Raw genomic sequence first — 17482 nt, forward strand, 5'->3', positions numbered from 1 at the left:
ACTAAAAATTCATTCTTCTTGAGAATAAGCCTTGGTTAAGTCAGTCCATAAGGACAGAATTCTCTTCTAAGATTACAAAAGTGCCCTCTAATGGCATAACTTTTCCTCTCATTTCTTTTTGGTATTCTAGGTATCCAGAGCTTATCTAGATTGAAAGTTTAAATTAAATAACATTAATCAGAATTTCACTTTTAGCACTATTTCTTTTTTTCATGGCCATCTGGTGGATGATGTAGGAAACGTGCTTGTATAGCAAGAAATCTACAATTGAGGCCCTAGTTCAAACAGAAGTAGAACGTTGCTAGGATGATTCCAACTATTTTTATTTTGCTAAGCAGATCAATCAACTTGGTTGCACAAGTATTCACAATCCAGAAAAACTAGCTGGTAGCTATCCTGTTACTGAGAAGATTGACTTTGTTTTGAAAAGTTCTGATGAATCAAGCTTATAGATCATAATCTAAAACTGATATTGAACATGTTGAAGCCCTTCTTCATATTTGGCCTATGCCCTTAGATCCTGCCAAAACTGATGAGAGAAAGGAAAAATGACCTAATGATTGGTACACCTCAATCTTTGGGAAATAGATTGTCAGTGATGTGAGATAGTTTCATTCTTTGGAATGCCAATGTGTCTCAGGTTCAAAGGAGAAATTGTTTCAGCAATAATCGCCCAAGATTAACCATGTATTCTGTACTTATGAAGGGTGTGGGCATTACACAGAGGGGTGTAGGCATTGCAAAGTAAATAAATTTAAAAATAATTCACATATATTGCATGTACGTATGCACACACATATATATGTTTTAGGTCAAAATATTTAGAAACATTATATGACTCTGATTAGTTGATGTTGGAGTAAAGGTAAATGAGTAGTGGTCTTGAAAGATGAAATTTTTAAGTATAAAATGGAACATTTGATGCTCCCTCTGTAGCAAGTAGGCAAATACTACAGCTGCAGAGAAGGAGAGAATGGTTTTCTTTTTAATAATGATAGGAGCTGCTGTCTCCTTCACCTTCTCTGCTGGGCTCGCCACTCCCTCTTCTCCCAGGTATAGAGGGAAAGTGGGAGGGGTGTGAACTGCAGGGGATGAACTGAACACTGGTTTTAAAGAAAATGCCAATGAATATAAAGGATTTTTATTCTGCAAGGAGTAGGGAGTAGAACAAATAATGGATAAATGAAAAAATTTAAATAATTCTAAGACATAATTTTCGGCATTTAATTTGAACTTCTTGTTCTGTGGAGTCCTCAGTGTAGTTAAAATAAATGGTCAAACTGACCTGGCTTATCCTTTTCCTACAAATCTTTGGAAATGCTTTTGAATTTTAAAACGGTCAGATGGAAAGCAAAGTAAAAAATGAAAGGGACCTTGAATAATTTACCACTAAACCCCCAAGATGACCCCTGTCATCACAAAAAGCACGATATACATAAAAACAAATGAAACTTGCCTCACAGTGTCTGCAGCAACTCCACTGTCATTTTGCAAAATTTATTAGCAATCATCTAAGATCAATTAGTCCGTTTATCAATCTTGGTTAAACCACTGGTTCACTTAGTGAACATAAAAATTTATAATTTGAAATTGTATAAACGACGATAATAAGTAAATAAATCTGGTTAACTTTTTACTACTTTAAAAAATATATTAAATGAATTTAGCCACAAATCCTAATTGAGAATCTTAAGAGCAGGGAAATATTTCAAACCACTGTAAAGCTTGTCTTTAATATCTATAGACTGCTGTTTAGTTATATTATCTAACCAATGCAAGGAGTTCGCAAATCTGGTAAATAAAAAGTTCTTTTGGGTTCTCATGCAATTGTCCAAGGCTCTCTGAATAGAAGGTGTCAATATAAATGAAGGCATTGTGACCTTTCTCAGCACTGAAGATTCCTCAGAACAACAGCCAGTGGCTCTGCTCACCTGTGATAATATGGTCAAAGCAAATGCCTCTATCCTTCTATCATCAACAACCAAAGTCCTGCAAGTTCCTTGCAGAAACATATGAATATATTTGTCAAAAATGTCATCGAGCTCTTACAGATTTTCAGTGTTATAAAACATAAGATCAGATTAATCAGTATCAATATGCTACAAAAAGTACAAGTATAGAATTATTTTTAAAAACCCATCGTACTGTTAAGATTCACCTAAAAACTATCCACTTGTGCCCAGTCATAAGTAGGCCACAAACCTGAAATAAATTTACAATGAACAAAAAGGATGAGCATTCTGAATTTCTTGAAGCAAATGAATCTGGAATAAATGAAATCTAATGATTAATTACAGAGAGTGGAAAGTGCGTGATTATAATTTAGTGAGGATAATTTCAAAGAATGGTCTGCCACAAGGTTTCTGTTACTTTATTTTCCTTTTTTAAGTGCAAATATTTAGTCTCTTTAACTTCTATTTTTAAACTCGAGGGTATTTGTTTTTGTTTGAATCACCCATGCCCCATCTAACAGTAAATCTGAAGCATTTGATCTAGCTGTAAAAAAAACCCTGTATGTAGCCTTGGTCAGAGGAAGAGCTCCTGTGCCTACCATGATCTGCTGGGCAGGGAGGAAAGGAGGCCTGTGCACTTTAACTTTAGAGCACCCAGGTGCCAGCTTGGATGTATAGATGCCCTCACGGAGTGAAATGCAGCAATAAAAAAGTCAAATTCCCAGAAGCTGTTTTATTTTGTTGTCTTTTGCAAGCAATGAAAATGTTGACTGAAGTTTGCTGTTTGTTTTAAAAAATCCAAAAATATCTTCTGTTGTGGCTGAAAATGTGAGAGAAATGTAGCATATTGTGGTTTGGTATTTCCATATTTGAAAAGGGATAAATGAAGCAGGTGGAAGAAAATGGTTCCTTCTCTGCCCTAAAAAATAGTCTCTGGCACATGCTAGGTGAGTGCTGATTCTGCAGTCACTGTAGAGTGCAGCTGAAATGTGCTGATTTCTACCAAGCCCAGCAAAGTAGAGCTAGGAACCCATGCACTAAAGCTGTTTGAATGCAGGCTGTCATTACACAGTGGCATGGTTATTAAGGGTTTTAGAGTTCATTATGTCACTAATCTACAGATTAGTGACCTTCATATGCATTTCAACTGCAATAATTCCAACCTTCTCTAGCACTTCCCTAAATGACTGCCAACTCATTCTGGAAGGAAATTAAATTAATAAAAAGGAGCAATGTAAAATTAAAACATGCCAAGGATTAAAATAAAGTTTCCATTCTGTCATCTACACCCTCTGATTCTCATGGTGCATACATAGCTCATAGCAGTGCCAAGCTCAGGGCATTCTAATTTTAAAAGATAGCCAGGCATCCAGAATAAGAGTTACTTAAAAGTGGATCAGATTTTAATGTAAGTAACCCTGTATTCCCACCATCATTAATGCCAAATAAAAGAATAATGAACAACAGAAATGGCCAAATAAATGTACCATAGATGAGAGTAGTCTTTGACCCAGGAAGCCGGACCCATTTTACTAAAGGAAGGAGTAGATCTCCTGAAATGAATCTGATAGGTGATTAGAAAATATGATAAAAGTTCAAAAACAGTGTATAAGATAATGCAGAGTAAAACTGGAACAAAATATAGTGATGCATCACTTAACAAGGATATGTTCTGAGAAATGCGTCATTAAGTGATTTCATCATGGTGCAAACGTAAAGGGTACTTATACCAACCTAGATGGTATTGCCTGCTACACACCAAGGCTATATGATATAGCTTACTGCTTCTAGGCTACAAACCTGTACAGCATGTTACTGTACTGAAAACTGTAGGCAATTGGAACACAATGGTAAGTATTTGTGTATCTAAACATATCGAAACATAGAAAGGGCAAAGTAAAAATATGGTATAAAAGATAAAAAATGGTGCACCTGTACAGGGCACTTACCATGAATGGAGATTGTAGGAGGACCGGAAGTTGCTCTGGGTGAGTCAGTGTGTAAATGTGAAGCCTACAACGTTCCTGTATACTACTGTAGACTTTATAAACACTGTACACTTAGGCTACACTAAACTTACAAAAAAATAAAGAGTAATAGCACTATGACAGCTATGAAGTCACTAGGCAATAGGAATTTTTCAGCTCCCTTATAATCTTATGGAACCACCGTTGTAACTGAGGTGTGTCGTTTATCGAAACGTCATTATGCATTGCATGACTGTACTGAATACCTTCTTCCTATCAAAATGTCCTCTGTATATGCAACTGAGATAGCTGGGATAACTTCTACTACCTAAAGAAGCTAATGATTATTGAATAAGGAGGCCCCTAAGGGAGGAATAATATACTTGGTTGCTATTCTTGCTTTTGCTTGGCAACTAAGCCGTATTTCCTGTTGATCTGCAATAAAATAAAACTGACTTCCTGTATAATGTTCCCCAAACAGTTTACAAACTGCACACCTTATTCTCTGCTGGAACTTAGCTAAGAGGGAGACTGGCAGCATGCCAGTAGTTCAGCAACAGCACATATCACCTAGAAGGTGAGGCATGGACCATCACGGTCAAAAAATACTCAGTCCCTACTGTGTGCCACACCCTCAAATTCGACTTTTTAAATACTTATTTTAGGCAAGAAGTAAACTTTTCAGTATCAGTAAGATACCCCACAGATTCCTTAAGATACCCAAAACTAAATATGGCCAAAAGAGCTAAAATAAAAAGAATAAGAATTTTCCAGGCATTGACTCTGTGGAGCATGCTAACATTTATAAAGCAAATGTATTTCACAGGGCCTAGTTTCCACAGCCCTGCAGTTTCAGGTTTAGCCTAACTTCTTAAAATTACGTACAGAAATGTTAACCTTGCAAAAGACAGGAAAATTGCCCTAGGCTAAAGTCTCTGTTGTGGATATAGAATTGTAACACAGCAAAGTTGCTGGCTCTCAAATACTGATGCCCTTGAGAGCAAGTTAACCTCTGACTGTTATGTAAAAATACTGAGGAAAGTGCTGCAGTAAAACACAGTATTTGCTAAGAACAAGCTTTTGTTAGTGGATCGACTTAACCTTTTGCAAATTGCATTATGAGGTGTCACTTTGCTTATTTCAATGATGTTACTAGTTTTCCATTTGTTAGCCATAATTCTGCCGATATCTTTGTGTTTTTGTAATGGTTAAATCACCTGAATTTTCGTGTAAAACTTCCTTGTCTTTACAATAAAAGGGAGAGGCTAACTTCAGAGGCGGCTGACATGTTCAGTTTTGCTCCTCCTAATGAGGAAATTACTGAAGTGCAATCTGTCCGGGCCTCAATGCATACATAGTGCTTGAGTAACTGTGTAATTCTTTTCTTCGTCTCTGTTACACAGGGAAAAGAGATGTAACAGACTCCATACTTCAAACTGAACTGGGTGGTATGAGGACTTGAAAGAAATATCCTAAGAATTTATAATCTACTTATAAGGCAAAACTTACATACTTAGGCAAGGGGGTCGAATAATGTCAATATATTCACTCATTCATTTTTTTATTCAACATCTATGCAATGCGTCCTTGCTACATGCCAGCCAATCTTCTAGGGACAGCGATGATCTCATGAAGTGTATGTCCTAGTGAAAGTGATGAACAGCACATAAAGAGATAAATAAGAAAACACAATTGGTTGGTATTCATAGCTATGCAGACAATTAATACAGGCTTGTGTGAAAGAGAGTGTGGTGATGACCACTTTAGATTGAATATTTAGAGAAGGTTTCTTGAAGGAAATAATATTTATGCTGAGACCTGAATGACAAGAGGAAACCAGTGAAGCAAACGGCAGGGGAAAGAGCATTCTGCGCAGAGAAACAACTGGTGCAAAGGCCCAGAGGTAGCATTAAGCTTGGAGTACTGATGAAAGAAAAGGATATCAGTGTGGAGCAGAGTAGGTGAGAGGGAGAGCGGAAGGCAAAGCGCAAATCACATAGAGATCTGCAACCATATTAAGGGGTTTGGCTTCTCTTCTGAGTGTGATGGAAAGCCATTAAGCAGGGTGGGACCATGATTTGATCCATATTTTTTAGGAATAGCTCTGTTTATTGTGTAGAAAATGGATTTTAGGGAAGGGATAATTATAAAAGCAAAAAACAACCTCATCTTTGTAAAAGCAAAAAGATGGTTTGAAGGCTACTGAACTTGTCCACAGTAGAGATGGTGGTGGCTTAAACATTGTAGAGGAGATGGAAAATGACGGAAGGATTTGGAATATGTTTTATAAATTGGGTTACCAGAATATGCAGGTGAGTTGGGCATAGGAAGCAAGGAAAAGGGAGGAATTCAAGATAACACATTGATTATAAGAACATACATAGAATAAAATGACAAACCATGAGTAACGAAGAGATGAAAGAAATCAGGGAGAAAGGCAATTAGTCAAGCAGAATTTTCAGGTGGCATCAAATTTATGAATAGTTGGCCATCTTAGATGCAGTTTTAAAAACTAATTCTTACATTAAATAAAAGAATAGAGGAGAAAAGAGGAAGGCATTCTCTTTAGTGTTGAGAATTATAAAGGAGGAAAGGCAAAGGTGGGAAGCAGCAAGATGTGTGGGTTAATAAATAAAAATGTTTTCAATTGTCATGGTGGGAAATGGGATCTGCCAGATACAGAGCAGCTTGATGAGACATGTTAGGGGAAGATAATAAGTACACACACACCAGAAGTTGCTTCTTTGAACTTATATTTCAAGTAAAAGGATGCAAACCATTTGAGGTCAGCTAATTTGCTAAAAGTACCCAAAGAAGGAAGCAATCTGAAGCCATATTTTCATTCTGGTAAATGATTGTTTATGGTAAGTGACCAGGAAACAGAGTAAGAAAGACAAATACAGAAGTTATGAAGAAAATTTGACAAGAAAATATTATAATTTGGTATACGTAACTGGACCTCTTCATAAACTGTGTCCAAATAGATAAGCTAAATAAAACACATGAACTTTCCTGTAAACCCCTGCCAAATGTCATATAATTTACACTACTAGGAACTTTTTTTGGAAAGCAGCACCATCGATGGAAGAATCCTAAAGGCAGAGGAACAATACCAGACCATGGGGAACTATACAAGGCCTGAGCAAGGAAGAGGCACAGTAGGGAAAAGACCAGGAGGGAATCAGCTGCACCCCTAAGAAGGCAGGAAAGAGCGGACTAGGGAGAGCAAAGAAGTGAGTGGCAGGGTCATTAGGATGGACATCAAGCTTTGAAGTCTAATACTCTAAAACGGGAAGAGTCAGTGATCTTTTCGCACATATTGTAATACACATGTTAAGTGCTCACTAAATACTGATGGATAGATGGGCCAAACTGATTAATTACTGTGTCTTCTGAACTGAGAGCATTACTGGTTTTGTTTGTTAGTGACAGCAAGGATAAAACTAAAAGACGAAAATAGAATACTGTAGCAGGAAAAAAAAACCCAATCAATCTTTTCACTCATCCAACAGCAACAATTTTGAATTTTCATATATGTACTTTCTTCTCAAAGGATCTTAAAATTCAAAAGGTTTTGCTAGTTCTACTCATCACTTTAACAAAACAAGATCCTTAAATTATTCATGTTCAAAGATAATTCCTGTTCTTACGAAAAACCTGGTTTAAAAAATTGCTTTGGTGATTCTGCCAGAGTGGTCTGCTAAACACATGGGCTGAATCTTCCATGAAGTTTTGATCAAAGAAATCTTTTATAATCCAGCTCCTAGTGATGTAATAAAAAGCGATACTCACCAACAAAACAGTGACAAACAGAAACTTTCTTTTTTGGTTTACTTTTATTTATTTATTTTGTTTTTGATTATACATATTTATGGGATAGTTGACTATCAGTATTCATGTACAATACGCGATGATCAGATCAATACTATTAGCATGTTCATCATTACAAATAGTAATTATTTTTTTGTGTCCCTTACCCAATTACTCCTTAACACCCCCCCTCCCCCTTTCCCACCTCTAGTAACTACAGGTCTGTTCTCCCCTTCTGAAAGTTCGGCGTTCTATTGTGGTCTTCTTTCCTTCCTTCCTTCCTCTCTCTTTTTCTTTCTTTCCTCCCACTGATGAGTGAGGACATGCAGTATTTCTCTTTCAAACAGAAACTTTTTAAAAAGAGCAAGCGTGGTGGAACTGTAGCATTTGCTGGGTGATTTGATAAAGACCGACTGGGCATTTTCTCTGCCAGGCACTGCGCGAGGTACTCAGTGTGCAGCAGTGAACAGGTGTGTGAAGATCGTGTGCTTGCTGAGTGTACGCTCAGTGGGTAAGAGAGCTGAGGAACAAGTAAACAACTAAATATAATTAAAGTGACAATTCCAGAGTAATGAATACTGTAAAGAAAATGAAACAGGCTAAGGGATTAGAGGAGAACTCTCCAGGGGGGAAGGTTGGGGGACAAGGAGTCCCTTCTAGGCTGAGGGATAAAAGAAGGCCTCTCTGAGGAAGCAACATTTCAGCAGGGAACGGAATGAAGAGTAAGCTGCACAGAGCCACAGAATGCTGGAACCTAGAAGGAAATTGTAACGGATGAGGACACGGAGAAGAACAAACTTTGGTCTCCCCAACTTCATATTCGAGAATCTGCCTCACCTGTGAGTTATCTGCAACCACCAGCCACCAAGAGGGACACCCTGCAAAGCCATGGGGACCAGAAGAAAGGCTCTCTGAGGCCCCAGTTGTCATGTCAGGTGAGGAATAACTGGCCAGTGTTGCACCCAGGAGGACGCCAGATGCTTTAAGGTCGATTATCAGATGAAACACGGATTAGCGTCACCCTGGCTGGCCTGACTACAGTCCCAGCGGCCAGCATGGCATTAGACGGAAGGAGATTGGAGCTCAGTAACATACAGACTAATCTGACAAAGCCTTTACATTGAAAGGGGTAGTTTCAAAAGCAGGAGGTGTTCTGACAGAAGAAGGATGCTTCCTGACTTTCTGGAATGAGATACCAAAAAAAAAAAAAGATTGCTATAAAATCTCCAGGGAGATTCTTAATAGGATTGCAGCAGTGTAATGTTTACTTAGATGGCTTGTTATCTGAGCTCTCTCTGTACACTGTCAATAAGTCAACTAATGTTTATTAAGTGCCTATTGCTAGTCCCCTGGGGACCCGAGGCTGATAAGGTAGAATCACAGTCCTCCGGTGAAACCAGAGACTTTGTTTCTTATGGTACTTTCTTGTCTCATTTGAATTGCAGTTATTTTTATATTTTTTCTTGTCCCTATGGAAAAGCTCTTCATGAGGCTTAAATGGCATGTTTATGAACAGAAATTACTTTTTACTCATCTTTGTATACCCATATGTAGCCTACTTGCACAAAGTGGGCACCAAATAAATATTTGCTGTATGACACTGTTTTCAAAAAGCTAATAGCAGAGAGCAAGGCAATCTGAAATATCTCCCATCAGAAAAATCTCTAAAATTTCTTGACGGTGCAAGGAAGTTGAGGGTGGCTGTTTGCCAAATCTTCAAGGCTGATTCTTAGCTCCAGACCCATTTTCCTTCTGAAGCCCGGGCACCTAACCCTCCACCACCTGAGTGTAAAATGGCTCAGCTTTGGCCTCTCCAGGCCAGACTCAGGAGTCTAGCTGGCATTTGAATTTGAACTCCATTCCTTCCTCTGCCAGAACACCTCCATGCCATCGTGACTGTGGACAAATTGTGGGACCACTCCAAGCCTCAGTTTCCATGCGTATTGACTGAAATGTAACAATAGTTTCTGACGAGGCTGCTGGAGGACTAAGTGAGATGCTGCATGATATCAGCATGTGCTAAGATTACCGCAGCAGCAGTCCTTCCAGTTACCAAACTAGCGACCTCCGAGTTTTCTGTCTTCACATCCTATTAACCATCTACCTGCTGCATATCTCTCATATTTGTTTTCTCTTCTCTATCTGAACTGCCACTGCCTCAAATTATCCCCTTATTATATCTCACCTAACTGTTCTCACACCCATTTCCAACATCTTTCCTGATTTGTTTTCTACAGTACTGACATTTTTACCTTTATAAACAAAAATCTGTTTCAGTCTTCTGCTAAAAAAAAAAAAAAGTCAGATGATTTCCATTAACTAGAGGATAAAGTCCATGGCACACGGGGTCCTTTACCCTCCAACCCCTACTTGCTCTGCCAGACTCATTTCCTACAACCTCCTCACATTCTGCCTCAGATTCCTAGCATATGTCCCCAGGCTTTGCCACAGGCCACTTCCTTTTCTAGGATGTGTGTTCCACTTCTCCAGGTGGCAAACTCCTACTAGTTCTTTAAGACTCAAGCACCTACGACAGGGAAATCTAGTTGTGCACTTTCCTCTGCTCATACTTCTTAAGTTCTGTTTGTACACATTCTTGACATCCCCAAGGGCAGAAAGGGAACCTAGCTTGTGTCTACAACAGTTATAATGCTGATCACAGAGCCCAACATCAAGCGGATGCTCACGACATTTTGTGGACGTGTAATGAAAAATTATAATGAAAATGTTAAAATTGACTACTCTTGCTGACATATGGAATTTGTTTCATCAAGAGATAATAGAAGCTAAATAGGAAATAAGATATGGAAGATGCTTTTGACCATTTTATGGCTGCAAAGTTTATAACAGGTTGCTGTGTGTGAAACCTAAACAATTTGGTAGTATATCTTTTATCTTTTGAGGTAGACATCATGGGCATCCATTGGCATGGCTGCTGTAGACAGATGGTCTGGGCTGGATGGTCCAGGGGCCCGGTATAAGGATGCATCTTTTTGGTCCTTAAGAACACAAAAATGTCCTGGTAAGAATATTCATAGTGATTGCTCAGGAGGACTTCTTTCTTCCAAAAATGTGCAAATTTTGGTTTGGTTGAGATACATTGTGATTTGAGAACAGGAATGGTATAGATCAGTGCTTCTCAAACCACAATATGAAAACAAATCACCCAGTTTTCCCATTAAAATGCAGATTCTGGTTTAATGGGTTTGGGGCGGGTCCTGAGACCAGTTCTTTCTAACAAGCTCCCAGGAGATGTGGATGCTAATAGTTCATGGACTGTGCTTTGAGTAGCAGGTTATACATGGCTTGGTCTCTTCCAATCTTCTGATTCCCTTGTATTTTTATTTTGAAACTCCCAAAATATTACGACCTATCATTTGATAATAACAGCACTAGGATTTCCATTGCTAGGATTTTAATTATTTGAACTTTCTGATCTCTAATTTTCACTCATTACCGAGGTTTATATTTTATATATTTTAAACATCTATTTAGGGAGAAGCACAGATGAAACAGAGATTGTCCATATCCTTTCTTCCTTTTTCTTTGGGAACTACTATTATATCCACACAATTTCACAGTGTTCTCTTTTCTCTACCTTCTTTACATAAAAAAAAAAAAAAAAATTATTCCCTCTGAGTAGTTTATGTTTATCTTAAAGCTCAATAAATGGACTAGTCGACCATTTAAGAGATTGTGTCAAGATTCAAAGTTACACTAAAGTTTCTAATTTGTTCATGTACTTAATGGAGTTTGCAAATACACTACTAATAAATAAAATACTATCAAGAAGAGACCATTCATTACTACCAATGAATAATAAATACCATAGAATAAAAAAGTGATGCTTCATTCCATGGGCCTAATTCCATATTTTCTCAAATATCTGATGGTCTTGAAATTTCACCTTCTCCCCCACCTCCCCTCAGCCCCCAGCAGTTCTTTTGATTTGTCTGCACTAAAGCCCATCTATTAACCAAAGAGGATTTGTGGTGGCCTCCAGCGCTAAAGCACAATACATAATCAAAAAGTAATTTAAAAATAACTACGACACAGATAATATCATTCATAGACAGGTGAGTGAGTAGATGTACCAGGGAACTTAAATAGTTAAATGGGTTAAACCCTAAATTATCATTTCCAGAAAAAAATAAACAAAAACAAAGAAAAAGGGGAAAGGCACACAAGTATGTAGTTGTTTTGTTTTCATAAAAAGAAATAATTTAAAACTAACAGTCTTCGAATATGTATTTCTTCCACCAGACCTTTTGTAAAATCCAAGGCCCCTCAAAACAAACAAAGACACATCTTTGAAAAGATGAAATAATATTATCCAAGGACACTGGTTCCTGACAATCTAGTAACCTGGAGAACCTAGCAGAAAGGATAGTTAACGTAACATATCACTTCCTTTTTCTCTATCTTGCTTTCTCTAGTAGCTCATGTCTCAATGCCTCAGGTGAGCTGTTCCCACATCTTGGTTTCCTGTAAATTTAGGATTGAATATTCTTCCAAACACCTGAATTTAATTTTTGGCTGATTCTGTATTCTTTTTCATTCTCTACTATCATGTAATATTGATTTTATTTCTTTTATTTCTTTCATTCATTTATTCATTCAAGTTTTGAGACAGTTAAAAGGCTGCTGAAACAACCTAGAAAAAGATTACTTGACGTAGAGAAGAAGATCTGAGTTGAAGAAGTCCTGGCTAAACTAGTATCAGCTTTTGTACTTTGAATGAGTCTATTAATCTTTTTCAGTCTCAGTTTCTTTGTCTACAAAATGGAGACAATTGTTCCCAGGATTGTTATGAGATTAAATGAAATAATGGATGTGAATGTTCTTTTAAAATTAAAAAAGTTCTATTTATCTACAAATAGTGTAAGCCAGTTTCTCAAGCTAGCTGCATAACATTATTCAACAGCAAAAGACACATGTTTTGATTTGCTCTTAAAGCAGAGATATGAGAGGAGATTCAGCATCAAATTATTCTACTATTATTTACGTAACCTGTGAGGTAAAAGGTTAAGTCCCTATTCAACTAGAGGCTGACTAGAAGCCCAAAGGAAAGGCCAAGATGTTGGATTTTTACAAATAATCACATAAACAGCAGTAAACTCTTCATATTCTTTTTGTTAGCCTTGATGTGACATACCTGAGGACGTCCATATTGTTTAAAAAACAAAGCTGGATTAAAACTGGTTCAAAGGTGAGTGTGCTCAGGCTTTTCAGGCACCAGATCTAGCAAAGGATTTAAGACGCACGTGTCGAGATTAGAACGCTGAGGATCAGGATCAGTTCCTGGGATGTTCTGCATTATTATTTCTGGATTAAGAGATGATTAAAGAAAAGGACACTTTCAAAAGGCAGACGATATAGACAAACCCCGCAGTCATTTTTAGTGAACAGTTTACTGCAAATTATGATGAAATAATACAAGCATATAGAACTATGACAATTAAAGAGATGACAAACCAGAAATACTGACCCAATCTGGGAATTCAGACCTACAATTATGTCATCTTTTTTCCCCAAAGAAGTAAGATATACAGTTAGGTGTGGTTTTTCTTTTTTTTTATAGTTTTTTTTTTTTTTTTTAAGGAAAGCACTAAAGAAAAGTCTGCAGCTGGTAAGTGTTGGGGGGTCAGCAATGTTCAGTGATCATTACACAAGGTAGAGCTTGCCAAGAGAGAAAGAGGTCTTGAAACTGCCTGGTTGTTGTCACTGCTTTGCAACTGTGAATAAACTTTCAATGTAGACATTTTTAAAAAATTATAAACTGAATTTGGTGGCTGAAATGTTAACATGTGTATATGTATAAATACTTTCACTTTCTGAACTTATTTTTTCTTATTATATTTTAAAGAATTTTAAACTTTTAGAATATTTAGAATATAACAGTTCTCATTATTTCATTAAAATGTGCTATTTCATCCAATTTTTTGATATTATTTATTTTAAAAATCTTAGAACTGATCTAACTTCAACTCTTAGCTCTCAAGAATAATTAATGGAATAATAAAATAACTGTTTAGCTAACTTAGTACTAAATTCAAAGGGGATTCTGCAGCTTATCGATTTTTCAGTGATGCACCTAGCATACATAATTGGAATACATTTCAATATCATGGGTTATGTGTCTCTAATAAACATATAACTCATTATTCTAATCCCAAATTTTCTTACCATGCTCTACTTACTAAAGAAAATATGTTCTATTATTTCCATTTCCATATTACTTGTCTCCAAAGTATGTTAAAAGGCTTTGTCTACTACATGCATGCACGTGCTCACACATACCCAGAGAGAGAGAGACAGACAGACAGACAGAGACAGAGAGAGATCAGACTCAACAAATAATGTACCTTATAGCATTTTAACATCCAGATTTAAACGGCTGGTCAGTCAGACTAACAGGAGGGTTGAAGAAAGGAAAAATGATCTGCCTTCAAGAGGTGACTTCATGTCTATAAGTAGACTTATAAAACAAACTGATAACCTAGTTTGCTTTTTATGATTGGAGTAGAATTTGTGCAATTGGTGGTTGGGGGTGTGGGAAGGCCAGGGAAGGTTTACATCAGAACCTATACATGCTCAGAGAGGAATGCTCCATTTCACTTTTAACAATTAAAAAAGACTTTAACCCTCTAGCAGGAGAGATGTGGGGCATTTTTCATCTATCTGTCACTGCTAGCTGTTTTGTGCCATTTAGAACCGGAGTGTTTTTACTCTCAAAGATAAGCTGTTTCTGTTTGACCTTAAATAACGATTTAAAAAGTGGAAAAGTTTAATCAGTTTCCCCTAAAAAACTTCTCTAATAAGTTAACTATACCAAAAACAAACAAACAAACAACTATTTAGTGCACGGGCAGCCTATAATGATAGTCTTGTCAATTTACACTAAATAAATGATGTTTTTGAATCATTATATTGTAAAAAATTCGGAGCAAATTGTGCCCATGCAAATTAATTTGGCAATTAATCTCAACTTAAAATTTTTAAATATTTTCAATGATTTTGCTTCTGAAACCAAGCAGATACCACTTTATTTAAAAAATTTCCATGAGTTTAGATAAATTTCTTTACTGAACTAAGTCTCAGATTTCTTAGGAGTAAGAGGATATATCTTCCTCACTGGGTCACTTTGAGGATTAAGGAAAATGATGGATGTGCATACAATCAAGAATTACACAAAGTTATAATATTATTAATAATAGAATCATTTCCATTTCTATTTTGAAATTCAAAGCATAGAAAAGCTCTGACATTAGTTAGTAACTGAAAACTTTCCTGAAAAACAATAAAATTTCAAAAAAAATTTCAAACTGTAACACAATATACATGAAAAAGTTGGACAGCATTTTCAAAAAACTCAGAACACTGAAAATTTCAGAACAGAATGCGGTATAATATCTATTTATTGATGACAGGAAATGCTTATACAAATAATGAAGAATACTTTTGGCCATAGTTACTAGTTTATTTGGGGTTTCTTTCTGCTTCCTGTTGACCTCCTTAGTAAGACCTCTTACTCTGTAATGTGTTGCCTAAACTGTAGTCTCCAAACCTCTTAGAATTGTGTGTTACACACACACACACACACACACACACACACACACACACACAAAATATATATATATAAAATATAAAAAATACAGGCACTCTATACTGGGATGAGTATAAGAGTTAATCACAGTGAATGAAATTGTACATTTCAAATCTTTTTCTGGTTAGTTTCAGGAGTGTTTTGTGGGCAGGGCCCACTAGAATGTCATTATTTTTACCTTATATTATTTTTTACTTCATAAAAGTTGTTGCCACTGTCATTTTTTGTTGTTCAATGATCACCTGATATGCTGAGTAAGAGTGCTTTTGTTAATTCATATGTTAACGAATATTCACAAAACTTAATTTCTTTTACTTTACAAGGTCGACACTATCAAAAGCTGCATACCGGTTGAATACCATTTTAAAGGCAATGGGTAACCTCCACAAGAGTTGCTTTAAAAAGTATCCCATATCTTTCACTTTACTTAAAAGACAAGTATTTAAATGCAAATATTCCCTGGGCCTAACCTTGCAAAGATCATCTCAAATGTCAGTTCTAATTCCTAGACATCAGAATTTTATGTTTTAAATTCACAAGAAGGCATAATGAGGACGGGTTATATAATTTGTGGAGCTGGTGCAAGACCCTTTATTCAAAAATTACAAATTTCAAAATGGCAACAGCAGAGCACGGGGCCCTTGTAAGTGTGGCCCACAAAGCTGGTCCCAGGTATAAGTAATACTAGAACTCTGAGAATTATCAGAGGAAGAGTATAAAGAACAGGTACATACTGAAGGTAGGCTGTCCAAAAAAGGAAGGGCTGAGATAGCTAAATATATACATCACCTCTTGGTAAAATTTTGTCTTAAGCTAGTCTCATTGCTTTCTGGCTTTATCTAGCTATTAACATATCTTTGTAAGATGTTAGCTGATATTTCTTTACTGTTTTCCATCCCAGGAGTATTTTCATATTTATAGGGGACACTGAAAAATAAAATTACTTAAAAAAAATTTGTTAGAACCATTTTTTCTCAGGTAGTGTTTTAGTACCCTAAGAGCCCTTGGTAACATTTAGGGGCAGGGTGGCTTCCCCAGTACCTTTCAGGCCATCTCTCATACAAACCAGTTGTCAGTTCATCTACTAGTATGGTGAATTCTGCTACGGTGATTGTCAGAGTGTTCAATTTTTATCTCTCATTTAAGAGGCAGCTTTACTTTCCATAAAAAAGTAAATATTTTCATAGCACATCTTTGCAAACTTCAAAGGATCACCAGTAGAAATGACATATCAGAAACACAGGGAGGCAAAGAGATAAATGATTGCTGTCTTTTCCCAGTTTGCCAGGTGTTTTAGCTAGTAATGCTATTTCTAACCTCTGTCACCACTGTTGGCAACAGTTATCTTCAATTACAGGATCCAGTTACTTTTGAACCAATCCAAATTTGAAGTTTTTGATAATATCAATGAATTTTAGTGAATGCTGTAATTTAATATGAAATTAGGACATTTTTGAGCACTATCAACAGACACATTATATTTAGATCTACATCATGATACACACACACACACACATTAGTGTATCCTAATGGGTAAAAACTTATTTATTATGTGTTTTTAAGGGTATTTTTTAAACAAAATAATCTAAGTGGATCAAGTACATTTATGTTTGTGTGGGGTTTTTTTGTTTTTTGTTTTGGTATGACTCTGATAATTCAATCAGAAATATTTTATTACTGGAATAAAATGCATAATGTTCCACTTGGCAATGCCTGTGGGCTTAGTGTACATAGAACTTAAGGTCATATAAGTCATCTCCAAGGCATATATGGGTTGCTATGGTTTACTCTTCACTACAATGTGCTATGAACTGTAACCACCTACATTACCGTAGCACCTAAACTGAAGAAACCAATCATAAACAAATCAGGCCCTTTTACACTAGCTTTCCCTTTTAACCAGAATATCTTCAAGTAAGTACCACAATGCTGCCCCCTTATTTTGTTAGCCAACTGTCTGAATATGGTATTGTCTCTCTCTGCATATAACTTATTCATAGTTCCTATAACATAATTTTTAAAAAGTTATGTTGATTTCAAAAACAAGGTATCACACTTTATAGTTCTTTGTAATTACAAACTTAGATTTTACTACTTATTTTTAAAAATGTTAAATTTCAGTCTCATATTTTATCTACATCTTTTAT

This window comes from Cynocephalus volans, chromosome 9 (assembly GCF_027409185.1).
Source record: "Cynocephalus volans isolate mCynVol1 chromosome 9, mCynVol1.pri, whole genome shotgun sequence".
Taxonomy (NCBI): domain Eukaryota; kingdom Metazoa; phylum Chordata; class Mammalia; order Dermoptera; family Cynocephalidae; genus Cynocephalus; species Cynocephalus volans.